Raw genomic sequence first — 21,255 nt, 5'->3', positions numbered from 1 at the left:
GAAATGGTTTTAAATAAAGGCAAATGTTACTCATTTTGTTCACATCAATTTCACAAGAAAGTCAAGCACCACTAAGAAGATCATTCTTATACTGTGATGTCAGTGTTTCAGTATGTTTCAGTAACTTAACAACATTTATAATTCATTAGAAGAAGCCAACAGTAACAATACCTTTTTTATAAAAGACCTTTAGAAGATGAGGTGCCCCAAATACTATATTCTCAAGGGGCAGCTGGTATAGAACACTAAAGATTTAAGGAAAGAATGTAATGTCGTAGGTCCATTTCCCTTATTCATTTATTACCAGTGGAGGTTTTGTATCACTGAAAACATCATGTTTAAGAGTATGCATAGAAAAAATTTATTTGATTCCTTTAACTATCATAATCTCAGTCACTGTCATCCCAAGGGCGCCAAAGGATATCACAGGTTTGTCTTCAAACTGGCTATGAAACCTCACACCATTTATATCTGCTTTAGACATCTTGCTCTTAGGATATCCTGAATTTCATCATTTCTGGAAACTGAACATCAAGGAAGTCTGTTAGTGTGCTTTAGCAACCAAGGATTTCAACTGTTACTGCTAGATTTTATTGAAGGCCAAAAATTTTAAGTGCCCAGGGCCAAGCTTCCAGAAAATAGAGTTTTCATTCTGTGTAGCAGCTAAACAATTTACTTTTTAAGGATACTTCGGTTGCTTGGAAACACCTTTTGTTTCCCAAGCCCATACTAACCTTAGATAGGCACAATTTAAGTCATGAAGTTGCAACAAGTAGAAGCCTAGGACCCTAAGGAATCTAAGTCATATACTTTTATTGATGCATTCATTCATTCAGCTGTCATTATTGAGTACTTACAATGAGCTAGGCATTCTGTGCTCTTTGTCCACCTGCCCCAGGTTCGATTGAATATCTACACAGGGAATTCCTCCAAGGTTAGGAGCAGAGTCTGTCCTCTTTTATATTTGTTGCAGTGTTTTCATTCCTGTAAGTGAAAAAAATACCGCCAGTTCCAAAGTTTTCTGTTTCTGCTAGGAAGCCCAGTAAACTGTAAGAGACAAATATGAGGCTCATATGCTACCTCAACATCCAGACATTCTCTAGGTAAGCATAAATATGAAGTAATCCTCTGCCCCTAGCTATTCTACTGTAAACTTGTAACTGTAATATGAGATTGGCATACAGATATCATTTTTCTTTTTTGCCACCATATATTTTGGAATATTTCTTTTTTGACCAACAAGCTGATTGTTATGTTTGTGAAACTATAAAATAATTCTTCTCAAAACTATTATGAAGAAAGTGAAAAGTCAACCCACAGTATAGTAGAAAATATCTGCAAATCATATATCTGATAAGAGACTTATAAACAAAATATATAAAGGACTTTTACAACTCAATAATCAAAAGATCAGGAAGGTTTTTTTTTCTAAAGATTTTATTTACTTTTTAGAAGGAGAGAGAGAGAGAGAGAGAGAGAGAGAGACAGTGACAGAGATTGTGAGAGAAAGCACCAGCAAGGAGGAGAGGAAGAAGCAGACCCCCCACTGAGCAGGGAGCCTGATGTGGGGCTCGATCCCAGGACTTCAGAATCATGACTTGAGCCAAAGGCAGATGCTTAACTGACTGAACCACCCAGGCACCCTGAAGCAAAAAGTTCTTAATGGTCCAACAATTTTAATAAGGACTTCTCCAAAAAGGAAACATAAGTGGCCAGTAAGTATATGAAAAGATGCTCGATATCATTTGCCATTAGGAAATGCAAAGCAAAACTACAATAGGATACTTCACATCTGCTACGATGATAATAATCAAAATGACAAACAATAACAAGTGTCAGCAAAGATATGGAGAAACTGGAACCATTATAAATTGCTGGTAGTAATGTAAAATGTTATAGCTTCTGTGGAAAGTAGCTTGAATACTCCTCAAAAAGTTAAACATGGAGCTCTTATATGATCCAACAATTCCGCTCCTATGTATACACCAAAGAGAAATGTAAACATATGTCCATGCAAAAACTTGTACCTGAACACTCATAGTATTATTCATAATAGCCAAAAAAGTAGAAAAATGCCTAGTGGCCAACAACTTATGTATGAATAAGTGAATATTATTTAGCAATAAAAGGAATGAATATATGCTAAACATGAATAAACCTTGAAAACATTATGTTAAGTGAAAAAAAAAAAGATTAAAAAGACCATAAGACCATAAACTGTAAGATTCCACTGTTGTGAAATGTCTAGCATAGGTAAACCAATATAGACAAAAAGTTGATTAGTGATTGCTTAGAGGTGGGTGGGGGAAAATAAGGAATAATAGCCAATGGTTTCTTTGGCAGGAGATGAAGACATTTTATGACTTATGATAATTGTACAACCCTATGAATGTACATTGAATTAGATGCTTAAAATGATGAATTTTATGGTATGTAAATTATATCTCAATAAAGCTTCTCCCCCCCCCCCCCCCCCCCGATAGCTGGCTGGCTTACCAGGTCCTTTATGCAGTTGAATTTATAAGGTGACACCAAGGTAAGACAAGTAAAGTTCCAGTTTGACGGCCTCCATCTCCCTTTCCTGAATCCTGATCCACTGGCTACCAAAGCCGGAAGGGGTTTGGGATAAGGTGCTTGGTCACGGGAAAAGCTGCTATGGTTGGCCCAGCAGGTGGGCAGAAGGGAAGGTTTCACTTCTTCACAATCTGAATTACATCCTTGTCCTCCAATGTATGGTCTTTACCACTTTTTGAGGATTATGTTTCACAGACATACCCCAGACCAGAGCGTATTTAAATTCTTTGATAAGATTTTTGTGATTTTTCATGCAGAAATCCTCCACTGTAGTAGGGGATAATTGGGCAACTGGCCTTTGGGTTTGGTGTAAATCCTCACTAGTTTCAGATAGTATTAGATCTTTTCCAATAGGTCATCAAAATTCCCGTGGTGATGGGCAGAAATAGGTACACAGTGAGGCACCTTATAGATGATATCCAATTCCTCAATGGAGATCTCATCAATCTTATTCAACATATAGATACAAGGGATATAAACTCTGTTTCCTTCCACCATATCGATGAGGTCGTCTGCTGTGGCATCACGCAGAGTCACATCAACATTGTGAATTTTGTATTCAGCCAGAATGCTCTTCAGTCTCAGCATCCAGCTCACTCTGAGGGCAAGTGGCCGTGAGATTAATGCCTCCTTTATCCTTCTTCTTAAAGCCAACGTTGGGGGGTTTGCTGTTCAAATGAATGCCAAAGCCTTCCAGCTCATTTTCAATTATCTTTTTATGTCCCAAGGGTTTCAGGACATCCAGAACAATCAGGATCAAGTTACATGTTTGGGCCACTGCAATGACTTGATGGCCTCTACCTTTCCCATCCTTGGCACCCTCAATGATACCTGGAAGATCCAGGAGCTGGATCTTGGCATCTTTGTATCTGATGACACCAGGCACAGTGGTCAGAGTAGTGTACTCACAGGCTGCCATCTCAGAATATACACCTGCCAGGTTACTAAGTAGTGTTGACTTCCCCACTGATGGAAAACCCACAAACCCAATTTGAACAACACCTGTCTTGGCCACATCAAAACCTTCTCCTGCCCCACCACTACCACCACCTTTTGGGGTAATGAATTCTCTACAAAGTTTAGCAAGGCAAGCCGTAAACAGCCCTAGGTAGTGTGCTGTGGCCTTGTTTTTTGAGTCAGAGCCATCTCGCTTCCATCTCTGTGATCTTCGCCAAGGTACTGCTCCTGATGGTGAGTCACTGGGAGGTCGCTGGGGAGCGTAGTGGCCTCCGCACAAATTACCACCCCCGATAAAGCTATTTTTTAAAAGATTTTATTTATTTATTCCTGAGAGACACACACAGAGAGAGGCAAAGACATAGGCAGAGGGAGAAGTAGGCTCTCTGTGGGGAGCCTGATGAGGGACTCAATCCTAGGACCATGGGATCATGCATTGAGCGGAAGGCAGACGCTCAACCACTGAGCCACCCAGGTGTCCCTCAATAAAGCTATTTTTAAAAGTTAAATTATTCTATTTCCAGAAGTTAGATTATTTATAAAAGAAAACATATTTGTAAATTTTAAAGTAAACAATTTTAAATTTGACACCAGAAGCAAAGACAACAAAAGAAAAATAAATAGGTACTACTACATCAAGTTAAAAAGTTTCTGCACAGCGAGGTGCTCAGGTGACTATTGATTCCAGTATAAGTCATGATCTCAGGGTCATGAGATTAAGCCCAGTGTTGAGCCCACTTAAGATTCTCCCCACCCCACAAAAAGAGATTCTCTCTCTCTCCCTCTGCCTCTGCCCCTCTTAGATAAACAGAAGCTGAAGGAGTTCATTACCAGTGGTCTTGTCCTATAAAAATAATAAAGAGTCCTCTATATTGAAGCAAAATGATGCTAAAGAGTAAATAAAAGTCAGAAAAATATAAAGCTCCCCAATAAAAATAAATGCATGCAAAAATATAAAAAGCAGTATCATTACAATTTTGAGAGGGGGCAGAGCTGTAAAGGAGTATAGTTTTTATATATGGTTGAATTAGGTTTGTATCAGTTTAAAAGGGACTCTTTAACCTTAGCATATTATATGTGATCCTCATGGTAAAAAACAAAGAAAATGTCTACAAAATGTATACAAAAGGAAATAATATGGAATCCAAATGTGTCACTATGAAAGATCAATTAAATACAAAGAAAGACAAAAATGGAGTAAATGAAGCCCCCCCTTCTAAAAAAAAGGCATAGAGAAAATAAATAATAATGGTAATAGTAAGCTATTCCTTACCAGTAACTGCTTTAAATATAAATGGACTTACACTCTGTAATTTAAAAGATACAGATTGGTTAACTGAATTAAAAATAAAACAAAACAGGATCTGTTTCTAACTTGTGTCTGCTGCCTAAAAGACACTCATTTTAGATTTAAGGACATACTAGGTTGAAAGTGAAAGAATGGAAAAAGATATTTCATGCAAATAGTAGCCAAAAGAGAGCAAAGGTCGCTATACTAATCTCAGATAAAATAATCTTTTTTTTAAAGATTTTATTTATTTATTCATGAGAGACGAGAGAGAGAGAGAGAGAGAGAGAGAAAGAGAGGCAGAGACACAGGCAGAGGGAGAAGCAGTCTCCATGCAGGGAGCCCGACGTGGGACTCGATCCCGGGTTTCCAGGATCACACACCCTGGGCTAAAGGTGGCACTAAACCACTGAGCCACCCGGGCTGCCCAGATAAAATAATCTTTAAGAAAAGAACTATTATAAGAGAGAAACAACATTATATAATGATAAAAGGGTCAATTTACAAAGTTGTAATAATTAAAAATACATATATATCAAACATCAAATTTCCTAGATATATGAAGCAAACATTGAAAAAACTGAAAGCAGAAATAGAAATCTTTAGAAAAATAGGACACTTCAATCCCCCACTTTTGGTAATGAATAGAGCAACCAGACAAAGGGCTAATAAGGAAATAAGAGCTTGAATAACACTACAAAACAATTAGACCTAACAGACATACACAAAACATTCTATCTAACAGCAGAATACACATTTTTCTCAAGTACACATGAAACATTTTTCCAGCAGAGATCATATGTTAGGCTGGAATGAATGAAGTGAAAATCCAGTTGGGATGGCTTCAGACAAAATTAAGGGGAATATTTGGAGAAAATGACCATAGACTCTCTTTTAAGAAAGAGATCATAGACTCTTTATTAAAAAGAGGTAGAAGGATGCCTGGATGGCTCAGCGGTTGAGTGTCTTCCTTTGGCTCGGGGCATGATCCCTGAGTCCTGGGATAGAGTCCCACATCAGGCTCCCTGCATGGAGCCTGCTTCTCCCTCTGCCTGTGTCTCTGCCTTTCTCTGTGTCTCTCATGAATAAATAAATTTAAAAAAAATTTTTTAAATAAAAAGAGGCAGAAAAAACAAGCCACAGCTAGAAGAAATACACTAGAACTAGATTCTCAGAATTCCATAATGAAATGGAGAAATTTATTTTGCATAAGGGACAACTGTGGAAAACAGATTCTTAAGAGACTAGAAGGAAGAGTTTCAAACTACATGTGTTGTGGTAAACAAGTGAAAAGCAGAGAATGTGGATACAGATGCAGAAAGGATGATAATAAATCTGTTGGCCAGAAGATGAGGGAGTTCACCTTTGATATTTTCTATTTAACTTTAGATTACTAAAATGAAGTTATTAGCTAGATTGAGGGAAGAGGGAGCCTTAAACGTTTGAGCAGAGAAAATATGATGGGATTGATTAGTAGTGTTGAGTGATCACTGGTGTTCAAAAATCTGTGCTGAAACCAGTTAACAGTTTTCTGTAATTTTCTTTACATTAGTCATTAATAAGATACAGGAATGGAGAGAAAAGATTGTTGGGTTCAATCAGAGGCAAAAAGTTACAAGATAAAGGAAAGAATAAGCCAGATACCAAAGCCATCGCTGATTGAAGATAGTGAACTAGAAGTCAGCAGTGAACAACAGTAAGTAGTATTAATTGGTGGCATAGACTTTTGCAATAAACTCAACTGAATGATGTTTTTGAAGCATGTAGGAGGAGAAACAGCTTGAATGTAGCAAGCAGAACTAAAGTGTACAACTACACAAACCTCATGCTCTTAAAATCCTAAGATATGAGGGAAAGGAATCCCCACTTAAGAGAGGTGAAAAGGAAGTCATATCCTCAGGAAACACTCTGGTTACGGTTAGTGCAAGAAAACCAATGTTTCACCAGGGGAAGTTGAGATAGTACAGAAATCCTGCAGATGCATGCTCAGTTGCAAGATGACTGAGGAAGACTTGGGAAAATGGGAAGTTGAAGACTGGGTTGAAGAAAGATTTGTAGAGAGCTACGCAAAAAAAAAAAAAAAAAAAAGCATTTGCATGGGTATTGAGGGATAGCCTTGGATGTGTAGCTAGATGCCAATGGTTTTCCAAGTGATAATTTAAGACCAGAAAATGCTCTGTAGCAGGGTTAAAGTAGAGATTATGGAAAATATTCTAAGTAAAATGGAGGCTTAAAGATTAAATCACAGGAAGAAAAATATACCAGGGTCTCAAATGTATTGAGCTCAGTATGAATAACACATTTATATAGGGTTGTGAATGATTTATAGAGAACTACTATATTTATAAAATAAATACAGAAACTAAAACAGAAAATAAAAATAGAAAGGAAAAATACTTTTCCCTTTTTTTTTCATTCTCTTGCTGTATTTTTACATGCATATTTCCACTTAGTAGTAAATTAGCCTTGTGAAGAATGTAAAGAGGATCAATATATTTCATTAGAGGGGATGTCCAGAGCTTGAAACAGATCCATTAGAAATCCCAAGGCTTATAAATATATTGGAAGAATCAACCAAGGAAAAAATGCTCTCCTGGGCTTTGTTTTGTTTTGTTTCTTCTTAAAAAGCACAAGCTTTGAGAAGCCTTAACAACCAAGTGTGAAAAATGATGTCTAGGTTAGAAAGCAGAAAATTTTTCAGCTGTATGTAGGTAGATGTACACCAAGACAAACTGCCCCTAAATAAATCAGGATTACTTTTTACAGTTATGTGTACCTGTGCAATAATTTGTTGTAGAATTTACGGTCCATAAATCCAAGGAGCTATGCCATTTATTCTATAGGAGCATTTTTATCCCTGAGAAACAAATCCAGGATTTATAAACATAAGGTAGGAAAGTATATATTCACTTAGGATATTAGAAACTTGGGAAACATTAGGTTAATCTTATAAATTATTACTGTTACAGATTTGTAGGTAATGGATAAAATCTCTAGCTCAGTTTACTCTTTAAAGATTCCTATTAATTAAACCAAAGAATGTTTATTAAATTCTACTAATAGCTAACAGTGAAAATACACTGCTTTGTCATAGTTTATTTTCTCCATTCTATCTACTCATATTATTGATACAAGGTAGTAATCAAATGCCTGTTACTCAGTATATTATGTTAGGCATAACATATAGTAGTATCTGACTGCACATGCTCAGATAATCCTATGGGGAGAAGAAAAAAAATCCAGGTAATAGTTGATTCTTTGTGCCAGGCATTCATTGTATCATTTAATCTTCACTCTATGAGGTTAATATTATTATACCATTCTTGTTGTTTTACAGATAAAGGGGAAATATTTTAAAGGAGCCTATCAAAGTTCTAGAACGTATGCTTATGCTTAATTTTATGGAAGTCAGGCAGGTAATCATGTAAACCCTTGAGAATTCCCGACTTATGCAGCACTATGCATTTGCAGAATAAATTAACTGCAAATTCTGAGGACTTCATCAGCTAGTCCTTCAATTTTTATTAAACCAAGTGTGACAATCATTGTCAGTAAAAGGTATGACCAGAAACATTCTGAATGGTTTCACAAATGAATACAGATCTAAATCAACACTGAATATTTCCTTCAAAAATTGTATCTTTTGCCCTATCCTGAAACACTCCAGATTCAGGTAATATTTAAAATAAATGATCTTCTGTGCTAATCATATAGCAAGATATTTTCCATTCTCAAGAACACTTTTTTAATTTGGAGGAATAAGGTGACTACCCCAGGAGTGGAAAATCCATTTCTATCTTTTTTATACAGCAATGTAGATTTCAAGTCACATCAGCCGTTTGACATTTGGCTTCTCAAGCACCTCCATTGTGCTAAATGCATCCTTTAACCATCAAGATATTCTGGAAGACTTAAAAAACTATTTTCCTCACTTGGCAGGATGAGCACTGGGTGTTATGCTATATGTTGGCAAATTGAACTCCAATAAAAAAATTTAAAAAAAAACTATTTTCCTATTGACATTTAACATTGTTTTGGACAGTTCTTAACAACCAAGAAACAAGTGTACTATTTATTAACTTTATTAAACCTCCTTAAAATTTATATATAAATTTAAAGAGAAAAAAGCTATGATGCTTTAGAGCTAGTTGTAATTAGAAAAAAAAAAAAGCCAACTGGTTGATTTTTTAGAAAGGAAAAAAGATACAATGTACCAATTCCAGATTTTTTTTCCTGTGTTTTAAATATATTTAAGTAAGATTTCTAAAAATTACAAAGCATTTCCTTAAACTTCTAGTGTTGAAGCATTAAAATTAAAAACTTCATTTTTTACATTGTCGATTTAAATTTCTTCCATTATGAATAGAATCTTTAACGTACTTAAAATTCTAAATTTCACCAATGTTCTGGAAATCACTGAAAAAAAACTATTCTATGGAGTGGATGTGGAAGAATTCTAATGTAAGATATTCCTTTTTCAAAATTATGCCAAAATATGACTTTAGTTATACTTGGAAGGTGAAAAATGGTTGACAACTGCTTTCAAGTTTAAAATATGAGGCTTTAATTAATGTTTTAGACTATTTAACCTGTGCATTATGTCTTAATTTTAAAAAATTACACACCATTTTGAAATTTCAATAACCTTGTGAATAATAAGGTAACTTTATTGTAAGAACTTTATTTTATATCAATACACTAAACTTTTAAATAGGGGGTGTTAATAGGTTTCTTTTTACCATAGAAAGTGAAATTGATCTTAAATTTTAAATACTGATAAGCCAAGCAAATTTTAGAAAAAGAAACACAATCTGGTATAAGCCAAGTACAGAAGGCCTCCAAGATTTTGAAAAACTGTAACATTCAAAACCATCTAGGCATTACCAGTCATGATTTCATTTACAATGTATGATCTGTTGGCTATTTGTTAAATATTATTGTAAACATGATAGGACAGGTCAGAGTGTTTCACTCTGGTCACACAGGAAATGTTTTACAAAGAATGCTAAGTCAGCATTTTCATATTCATAGGTAAAGACCCTAGGAAACAGTAACATATGCACATACATTTTCAAAGAGCAAATTCAGGTCTGCCTGCAGGGTTCACTCATAGTTCCCTTAGTTTACTACCAGGTCACAGGTGTATCATTTTGAATTTGTTGGGTGGAAAATAAAGTTTGGTTATTTAAAAGTTAGAAAACTACTTTTCGACTTTTAAAATCTCCTCTTTGTCTTTTGGAGTTCAGTAAGGAGTCTTCAGAAAGCAAGAAGAGCCATTATAAAGCCAGATATGTATTATGACTTTATTCCTTAGGAATTAGTTTGAGGGTACCTAGATGGCTCAGTGGTTGAGCATCTGCCTTTAACTCAGGGTGTGATCCTGGGGTCCTGGGATCTAGTCTCCCATCCCTCTGGGGAGCCTGCTTCTCCCTCTGCCTGCATCTCCGCCTCTCTCTCTGTGTCTCTCATGAATAAATAAATAAAATATTTAAAAAAAAAATTAGTTTGAGTGATGTTACTGCTTTAGGATTCTTACAGACATATAACCACATTTTTTCTCTATTTTTCCACGTTATAATTTTTTCTGATTATAATCAGATGTTATAAATAGAAAATTTGGAAATTACAAAGCATAAAATATAACATTTTATAGGAAATGGAAGGAAACAAAATATAATTGATATAACATAGCCCATCACCCACTAATACAGAGATAGTGTGATTAGTGTGAAATTTTTATTTACTAAGATCCTTGTTCAGGGGCACCTGGCTGGCTCAGTTGTTTTAGCATGCAGTGCTTGATCTCAAGGTCGTGAATTCAAGCTCCATGTTGGGTGTGACTTAATTAAAAAATCCTTGTTTAAAAGTCACTGGTTTGTAGCTATAGTATTTTTCTTACCAAGGACAAACTTATTCTCCCTGTTTTTCTAGATATAATTCCAGGTGAACAGGAGAAGCTGGCAGAGTAACAGAGAAGCCCAGTCCTAGAGAAAACATGCCACTCAACATGAATCTAGTTACAGATGGGAAGTCACAATATTCAAAGAAAAATTCCATGCTTCCTTCCCAGTCTGTGAATGTATCCCAGTTATCCTGGAAAGATGTACATTCTTCAAATGATTTTCCAGTAATTTTTTTCTCTAGTAAGAAGTCTTGAGTTGAATCCCATGGGCATTTCTTTCATGATCCCTGGGTCCATATACATTCTTTCATATTTATGGAGAAATGCTGGGTACTCTGATTTTGTTACAGATTTAAATGCTTTGGATTTAATTTAAATAAAAAAATAAACACTTTGGATTTGAGATGATGCTTTACACAACTCTCCAAAATTTGACAAGAAATTTAGTATTAAAAAATGTTGTAGGAAAAGTATAGAGGAAGTTAAAGGATTACTTTTGAATACAGCAATAATTTAAGGAATAAGTTTTCTGACACTGAAGTTTCCTTTGATGAAAGTCATTGTTAACAAACAAAACCCAAGAAATCAAATGAAACAGAGTTGTCTGAGTATGTGACTGTGGCAACTTTTTTCTGACTTGTATCAACTGAAAATAAACTGGGAATAGCCTTGGAAAAGACAATAAAGTTGGAATATTTGTTTTCTTTTTTTTTAAGATTTTATTTATTCATGAGATACAGAGATAGAGATTGAGAGAGAGAGAGAGAGAGAGAGAGAAATGCAGAGACACAGGCAGAGGGAGAAGCAGGCTCCACAGAGGGAGCCCAACATGGGACTTGATCCCAGGTCTCCAGGATCAGGCCTTGGGCTGAAGGTGGCGCTAAACCGCTGAGCCACTTGGGCTGCCTGGAATATTTGTTTTCTTGAAAACAGCCTCCTCCTTTTCTCTGTCAGACTCCTATTATCATTTTAATTTCCTCACTGTAACATGAAGCAGAGGTAGTATCAGATAGACCCATTTATGTTTCTTCATTTACCATTAGTGATAATATTTTAGTGTGATTTTTCTTATTTTATATATTATATTAAATTATTCTAGAGTTTACATATTAGGTCTTATAACTCTACTTGTGGAATAAAACTTATCAAGTAATAATTTTTAATTAGCAGACAGGGAGCTATGTAAGCGAGATGGAGGGGCAAGTAGCAATTCTCAATTCATGGATGATGCGCTCACATGTGCTTTCCTAAAGACACAAATAATCAGAGTTTTCAGGATGGCTCCATTTTCTGCATGATTGAAAGGCCCATTTTAAATGATGGTGCCAGAAAACTGTTTGGGGGAACTGCTAGTGGCAGGAGCAGTATAACTTTCTACCATGTACTTCTGTGAAGATGTGGATCTCTCACCACTGTGATGCCTGCCCCCACTCCGCCCCAGGGTACCCATTCCTCCAGATCTCCAGGCTACTTTATCTTGGCATCCCCAGAGGCTGGCATGTGGAAGGCTCCTAATAACTCTTCTTCAGATTCATATTTGATACCTTTCCAAATATCTGGGTCTGAAAATGTACTTCCTGCCTTGCCACTTGTCTCCATGCCTAAGCCTATTTATCTATAGAACTCAAAGTATTCCCTTGAATCCAGTAGAGGCATCTCTATGGCTCTTGGCTTATAATGGCATCTTTCTTCTGTACTTTTGTTGTTAAACAGAAATGGGGAGCAGTATTTAAGGTTACAAACTTAGGAGCCAGTTAGGCTAGGCATACATATAGTAAATAGCTGGTAACAAATGGTGTAGTGCTTTTATAATATCTAGCTTACACTGCACCTTGCATATGCAGAGAAAATTTACTTTATTTATTTTGCCAGAAAACATTCTGGTTCTTTATCCCCAAGTTACTGCCTTCCTGTTAATGAGGACAAACCCCAATCTATAACTAGTCCAAGCTTAGTCTAACCTATGAATTAAAAAGGACACTCTACATAGTAATGTTTAGACTCTTTTAGATTAAATTCTTGGATTCTCTGAGAAGACTCTCCACTTACACTATAAGATGGCTTCAGAGAGGTAGAGAAGAGTTCTGCTTATGAGATCCTCAGTATTCTCTGGTTTTCTGGATGAGGGTTCACCTGGATGTGCTTGCCCTGGTGAACAATCATCAATCAAGCCCAAGCTGGGCTCTCTGGTTTGGTCAGGGCCTGGTAGTCATTACCTGCCAGCCTCAGTCTCAGTTTCCAATGGAGCCACAGACTCTTCTAAAGTCTGGCTGGGGCTTCCAAGCCCTAATGTGGTCTGTCATATCACCCTCATTGCATCCCGCTCCAGGATACCACCACTCTGGTATAAGTGTTCTAGCCGTACTTTCAGCTGCTTCTATGTCACATTGGAAACAAGTGTAATAGTTCCCTCTGTCTGACCTTGCTGATCTGCTAAATTGATGTGGCTGTAACCCAGGTTGCAACAGCAGCAGCCTGTGATAGGACCTTTTGTGTCTAGGGTCTTAAAGACTGTGTGTGATGTGAAATTGTATGGGATGTGTGTGGTATGTGCATATGTGTGGTGTGAGCTGTGTGTGTGTGGCATGTGGGAATGTGAGATATAAGTCCATGTTTCTCACTCTTCTCTTTCCCTTTCTCTTCCTTTGCCAAAACCAAAAGAGTGGTCTTTCCCCACTTCCTCTGCCTTGCTTGCCTAACATATCTTCTTCTGAAACAAGAAATAAAAAAATTAAGGAATTCTGAACAATACTTTTACAATAAACTAGCTTATTTGCAAAATTCTGTTGCTGAGTGTTGGAAGCTGAATAATACCTTAGTCTTTCACTTTGTATTCCTTTCTAATAGATGCTCATCTCCATTCTGATGAATGGATGCTTCATATGGTCATGTGCTCATAAAGACAATAGAAAAAGTACATTAACAATTTTCAAAATTTTACTTCCTTTACCCTTATGATCCCAATCTTCAACGCATACTACTTCATTACACTACTTTGGGTTACCTTTTCAGTAGATGAAACAGAACACTTTCATCTTTTAGAGTGGTATAGAAATAGAGTAGTTTGCAGGAAAAGCATTTGGATAGGAGAATTGGAGGCTACATAAATAATCTTTAGGCTACTCTTAGTCTAAAATTCTACTGCTATGATTCCAAGATTCAGAAATTCTCTATCCAATTTCTACTCTTATTGATCCAAAACTATGTTCCATTTTAATTTCAGTCCTTGCTCCCATACAATCTATTTTGATATAGCAGCCGAAATGACCCTTCTAGAATGTAAATCAGTTTATGTTTACTTTGCTCAAAACTCTCAAATGGCTTCCCATTTCACTTATAATAAACCAAAAATTTTACCATGGCTCATAGAGCTCTGTAGGTGTCCTGGTACATTCCCAGCTTTGATTTCATTTCCATCCACTTTCTCCTAGTCCTTGATCACCTGCCTCAGTGGCCACCTTGCTGGTTCCCCAGAGTGTCAAACAACAACAAGAAGAACAAAATAATCACCTTTTTAAAAATGACACATAGAAAGAAATATGAATGACTTTATGATTCAGTACACATAAACATGTATTCACAATGAAGGAAATACCTTATGAAAAACTATGTTTACTTTCTGCAATGAACTCTGACATCTTGTTTTCAAGTTGAATTTATTCTGTTCTACATTTTGTTTAAAAAATGCTCTTGATGGACTAAATTCATCATATTATCCACAGTTTGAATGGCAACTCATGTATCAAAAATAATATCTTCCCTCTCAACTCTAAAATAGTAGCGTCTTTTAGACTCTATTTCCCTATTCTGCTTATTTTTTCCCTCATAATATTTGCCAGTCTATTATATCATACATATGTTTACCGGATTAATTTTATCTCCTTACCTGACCACCCTAGTGTTAACCCAGAAATAAGCTCTATGAACATAGGGGCTTTCAATATTTTGTTCAGTGATGTATCTGTAGTGCGTAAAACACTGCTTGGCTTATAGAAGGTGCAAAATAAGTTTGTGAAATAACAAACTGTAGAGAATTCATGTAATAGTTAAGAGCTTGCAACATGGAGCTGAAGCGCCTGGGTTTAAATCTCAGTTTTGCAACTTCCCAGTGCTTCACTTCGAACAAGATATATAAACCTTCTGTATTTTAGCTTACCCATTCTAGGGATAATAATGAGCCATTACATAGGTTATTGTGCGATTATGAACATTAAATTAATTTGTGTAACATACCTAGAACAGTGCCTGACATAGTAAGTGGTAAATAAATTTTTGCTATTATTATTGCCATTGTTTACAAAATGAGATTAATACAGAAAGTCCTAGATCTGGAAGTAACTTTAGAGATGTCATTATTAACCATCTTGATTAATTAATAACACAAATACTTGACTAAGATACAAAACTTTTGTGGAGTGTTTTGATGATAAATGATGCACCTACCACAGACATACCTCCAATAATTCTCACATGTAAAGTGATAGGTAAGTACAAATCTAAGTCCTTGTAGAAGGAGCTTTCATTAAAAAGACACAGGAGGAAAAAGGAAGTTGTGCAGAAAAGAGGCTTCACAGCCTCTCAGTAGGTCCCTGTAGAGAAATAAAATTGCCTTTACTTTCTCAGCATTCCAGTACAAAGCTCTAGCTCCCCTGAGACTCTTCATATACCATGAGAATTATATCTGTAGCCATTTGTCTAGTAAATTGCTCTGATTCAAAAGGATAATAAAACTCTTATCTTGGCAAGAGGTCTGATGGCTACAACTTCGAATAGTTTCCTGTCAACATTTCAATTTCCATAAAGCCTGGAACTGCTATCTTTCTGTGTTTTCCTTTCAAGAAGGAATTAGGCAGTCTCTGGAGATAGTCTCTGGCTTCTCCAAAGGTTTCATTTACATACCAAAGGACTGGAGCAGGAAGGAGACCCTTTCAGGACATGAATAGACATGTGTCTCCTACCACTTTATAAGCAGAGAAAAGTAATTTTCTCCTTCCTTTTGCCCATGGATGAATCTGGCCAGTCAGGTAAGACAACTGACTTGGCTCTTATTTTGTCACTCTAGGGGTAGCGAATAGGGCATAGGGAGAATAACTTACTTATTATTTACAATGAAGTACCTAATAAGAAATCTATCTTTGATCCAGAACATCTCATGTATGGATTCAGGAGAATATGAATAAATGTGAAATAACAACAGTACTGGGGTGCTTGGGTGGCTCAGATGGTTAAGTGTTTATTTTTGGCTCAGGTAATGATCTCTGAGTCCTGGGATGGAACCCCCACATTGGGTTCTTGGCTCAGCAGGGAGTCTGCTTCTTCCTTTCCCTCTGCCTCTTCCCCTACTCGTGCGCACTCTCTCTCTCTTTCTCTCTCTGTCTCAAATGAATGAATAAAATCTTTTAAAAAACGAAAACAAAAAACCATAACATTCAATTTTTTTTCAGATGAGTGAAGGAGCTGGGTTCCCCTTTAAAGTAAATGTAGATTTCATTTTCTTTAACAGAAGTAATCACTGTAAACACCTCAAAATTATTTTCCATTCACTAGGAGACTTAGCCATAGTTGATAAAATAAAACACAATGGCTTCAGATTAGAATTCCTCATTAGGCTTGTTTCCACATCTGTAATATGAGAACATTAAGAGTACATACCTAATAAATTTATTGGAGTATTAAATCAGATACTCAGCTATATGAGTGAACTTGGAAGCAGATCCTCCATCCTTCAAACGACTGCAATGCTGAGAGTTTTATTCCAAATACAAGAGAGATCCTGAGCCAGAATCAGTCAGCTAAATGGCTCCCAGATCCCTGACCCTCAGAAATTTTAAGACACAATAAATTTCATTGTTTTAAGCTACTAAAATGTAGTATAACTTATTACACCATAATAAATAAGGAATACAGATACTATATGTAAAATAATTTTCATAATATTTGGCATATATTTCAATAAAAGTTGGCCAACTGCAGCAGGAGCAGCAGCGCCTAGAGGGAAGAAATGTGATTACATAGCTGGGTGCTCATGAATGCAAAGAAAAGAGCTGTTGTATTTAAAAACAAAGCCATTCTACCAACTGCATAAAAGCCAAAGACAATTTTCATAGCATGATAATAGTTTGACCTCTACAAGCAGATACTGCAGATACAATCCCTTGTTTGAAGGACAATGAGAGTATAAACTCTCACCTGGCTCTCACCCAAAGAATCACTTCTCTAAAGTACTTTATATTTCTGACCCACTCCTGAAATGCAAAACAGAGAAAGTTTTTCCTAAGGGGAAAAGATCAGAAATCCTTTAGACCAAAGAGTAAAAAAAAAAACAAGCTTTTTTCTTCTGTGACAGTAATAAAAACAATAATGTCTTACATGCAAACATACATATATGACATATACCAAACTGGCACAGAGGAGAATCTGTGTTCTAGTGTCATAATTAATAAGTTCAAAATGCCTTTTTTTGTGCCAGTAAGTTTATATATCCATATATATAAAGACTAATAACATGGGGGCGACAGAGGACAGAGACCAAACTGCAGTGTGAAAAAGATAATTGCACAAGCCCATGATATTTCTTAACAGAGACATGGCAAAGTCAAAAGCAATACCCATCAATCACTATTTGTCTAGAACTTCAGGTTAGTAAAAGTGACTAGGACAGATGAGCAATGGTTTATTTATTTATATGTCACTTCATTTGCACAGTACACCTGTGATAGATCATCAGTGTCAAAGAAGTTTGCAGTTTAAAAAGGAATGAAATATTTCCATGCCTGTCAGTAGGACCATGAGTAATAACCATTTTTTCTCCTGTTTACTCATTTTAGAAATCACTGAATCCACCACAGTCATTTCCAATAGCCCAAAACAATATTCAACAAATCATAGATTTGAACTGCCTAAAATATTATAATGCTTGACATTTATCCATTTTTTAGAGGAATATTTGTGATATTTCCTTCTTAGACTGGTTTGAAAACTGGTTCTAACTTGCCTTTCTTCCTACCATATCACCTTCTGCACACCATTTCTAGGTTAATGGAAATACTTGCCCTTAATTGCACTACTCTATCTGATTCTATTTCAGGGCTGCATGTTTAAAGACATCCAGTATTTCAAGAATGCCACATTCAACCTCTGAATTGCCACAGACAACAAGATTCCTAAGTAGAAAATCCATTAGAATTGAGACACACACACACACACACACACACACACACACACACACACCTACAGCTAGTGGAACTAATGAGTGACTTGGTAAATGTTACAGGATATAAACTCCATATTTAAAAAAGCAATTCTATTTATATATTTTAATAATAAAAGAAATTGAAATGAAAACATTATTTATAATACATCAAGAGTATGAAACACTGTGGAATAAACCTGACGAAAGATGTTTAAAATCTTTACATTTATGGTTACAAAACACTGAGATACCATATTCTGAGTTCTGAAGACTCAATACTGCTAACCATAAATTCTTTCCAAATTTATCCAGTTTAAGGTGATCCCAAGAAAAACATTAGCAAGACTTTTTATAGAGTTTGACAAGTGATTCTAAAATTCATCTAGAAATTCGAAGACCCTACAATTACTCAAAACAGTTAAAAAATATTGGGAAGAACTATCTTTACTTGATTTTAATATATACTATAAAACTCTGGTAATCTAGATAGTATGGTATCTGTGTGAAGACAGAAAGTATCAATGGATCTAAATTAAGTTTCCAGAAATAGACCCACACATATATGGGCAATTAATTTTCTTAAAAGGTACAAATGAAATTCACTAGAGAAAGGATAGCCTTGTAACATATGGTACTGGATCTACTGGCCATCTATATGCAATTAACTTCAATCTGTATCTTCTACAATATACAAAATCTACTTAAAGTGGATCATAGATCTAAATGCAAAACCTAAAAGAAAACAGCTGAGAATATTTGTGCCTTGGTTCTGGCAAAGATTTATTAATGGTGACACCAAAAACAAGGTCCATAAAAGAAATGATAAATGAGACCTCAAAATTAAAAATACTTGCTTTATAAAGGAATGAAAATACAAGGCAGAAATTAAAAAGAAAGTATTTTTAGTCATGTATTTGATAAAAGATTCTACGTACAACAAAGAGCTCACAACACTCAGTAAGGAGAAAATCCATTAAAAAACCAATTTTAAAATTTGAAATCCATTTTTTAAAGATTTTTAAAATTTATTTATTCATGAGAGACACAGAGAAAAGCAGAGACATAGACAGAGGGAGAAGCAGGCTCCCCACAGGAACTGGATCCTGGACTGGGATCATGCCCTGAGCCAAAGGCAGATGCTCAACCACTAAGCCACCCAGGAGTCCCTTGAAATCCATTTTTAAATGGGCAAAATATTTGGGCAATTCAAAGAAGAGAGCTAAACTACCAATTACCAGTAAATAATCTCAGTATTATTAAAGAAATGCAAAATAACTCCACAGTGTGACACCATTAAAAGTCTATTAAAATGCCTAAAATTAAAAAGTCTGACCATTCCACGTTTTGACAAGATGTGGAAAAAAATGGCACTCATGCCTTCTGGTTGGAATATAAAATGGCATGACTAATTTAGAGCCAGTTTTGGCAGTTTCTTAAGAAGTTAAACATACAACTACCATAGGACCCAGTTATTCCACTCCCAGTTATTTTCCAAGGGCAATGAAATGTGTACACAGAAAGATTTGTGGCTGAATATTATAGCAGCTGTATTAGTCATTAGCTCCAAACACAATGTAACTAAAATATTTCTTAATAGGTAGATGAATAAACAGATTGTGGTATATCTATACAGTCGGCTCGAAGAGACAACTGCATGTAACATCTTGTATGAATCTTAATTATGCTGAATGAAAGAAGCCAGATAAAAGAAAGTATATAATGTAAGTTTTTTTTGTATAAAATCCTAGGAAATTCAAACTAATTTATAGTGACAGAAAACAGATCAGTGTTGCCTGAGAATCAAGCCAAAGGAAACATGGATTAGGGAGAAAACTCAAATTTTGAGCATTGAAAAATGTACATTATCTTTATTATACCGGTTTCACAAGTGTAAGTATGTATGTGAATTCACAGGACAATATACTTTAAATATGTATATTACACACTATATCAGTTGTATCTCAATAGAATTATAAAATCAAGAAAGACACAGGCGGTCTTTCTAATCCACCTACATGCTATTTATAAGAGATATATTTAAAACATTCACACATGGAAAGTTTGAAATAAGAAAGAATAGAAAAATATACCTTGCAAACAATAACTAAAAGACATTCACATAGGCAGAATTATAACTATTCTGTATCTTGACTATGTCAATATCAATAGTGATATTGTAATTTTGTAAGTATAAAGATGTTATCATTGGGTAACATGAGGGAAGAGGGTTCCTGAGGTCTCCTTGAATTCTTACAACCGCATGTGAATTTATAATCATCTGAAAATAAAAAACTTAATTAAAAAAAAAAGTCACGTAGCCATATTACTATCAGGCAAATTGGCTTTAAGGAAAAAAAGAATACTAGAGGAAAACAGGTAAGCTTTAACAATAATTAAAATTATGTAAAGAAGACACAAAGAATTTAAGTTTGCATATACATAATTAATAAGTCTAAAATTTCAGAGCACAAGGAGAATGAGACTAATCAGTAACCACAGCTACATTTTTAGTCAATGATAGAAGAAGCAAAAACCAGTAAGAATGTGGAGAACTTTAAATATGGCTTAAACTATCTCGAAGACTGGTCACATTTACATTTATATGTGACTGTCCTCAGATAATTTATTCAATGTCTATGAAGAAGAACCCCCTTTTTGGCATTGTTATGTTTTGTATGCTTGCGGAATAAAAACCTAGATGGTAAACAATGTGCATATGCTAGGGAAAATGCTATGTCTGTGGGGAGGGGTTTGGGTGACTTTTAAGTATTACAGATTTAAATGAATAGTACTGTTATTTTCAGCTATACTTCTTGTTTCCAAGAGTCATCATACTAGCCTCTTCAACAGTCTTCTGGACAGGTGCCTCCTCTTGGTTTGAAGCTCTCACCGAGAGCATTCTAGATGCTTATCTCTTTCACTATGCTTTATACCTACTCTAATCCATAAATATTTTAATGTCACTCATTTAGCTGTGCTTCTCTCTTCCTTTGTGGTTGTGTGGTTATAGTTTTAATAACATCATCCAGAAAAGAGTAGATATAGTATATGTTCTTTATATGTTCTTATTAAGTGGAATCCAATTGATACTTATGAAATTTAGTCATGATGTCAGATTTGTAAAAAATTAATTATTTAAAGATCTCTTTTATGGTCACTGAACATCACTTCATTGCTAATTTCTTGTATTTCTGCCCCCGAACTTCAATAGGAAAACTGAGTGCAGATGTGTGTCTATCACTTGCTATGTGATTTTCTTCATATTGTGAGGAAGAAAACTTTATCTATTTTAAATCATAATTTCCATAGATTAAAATCACTTAGATAGGTCCCTGATAATCT

At 35.4% G+C, this 21,255-nt stretch overlaps 1 pseudogene; it reads right to left on the bottom strand.

Annotated features, from left to right (window-relative positions):
* Positions 1–2,690: 2,690 nt before the first annotated feature.
* Positions 2,691–20,812, bottom strand: LOC119874009 (annotated as a pseudogene).
* Positions 20,813–21,255: the final 443 nt, after the last annotated feature.

The sequence above is a fragment of the Canis lupus genome, chromosome 11 (assembly GCF_011100685.1).
Source record: "Canis lupus familiaris isolate Mischka breed German Shepherd chromosome 11, alternate assembly UU_Cfam_GSD_1.0, whole genome shotgun sequence".
Classification (NCBI taxonomy): Eukaryota; Metazoa; Chordata; class Mammalia; order Carnivora; family Canidae; genus Canis; species Canis lupus.
Note: the sequence above shows the minus strand (reverse complement) of the source record. Positions and strands in the feature narration are given on the sequence as shown.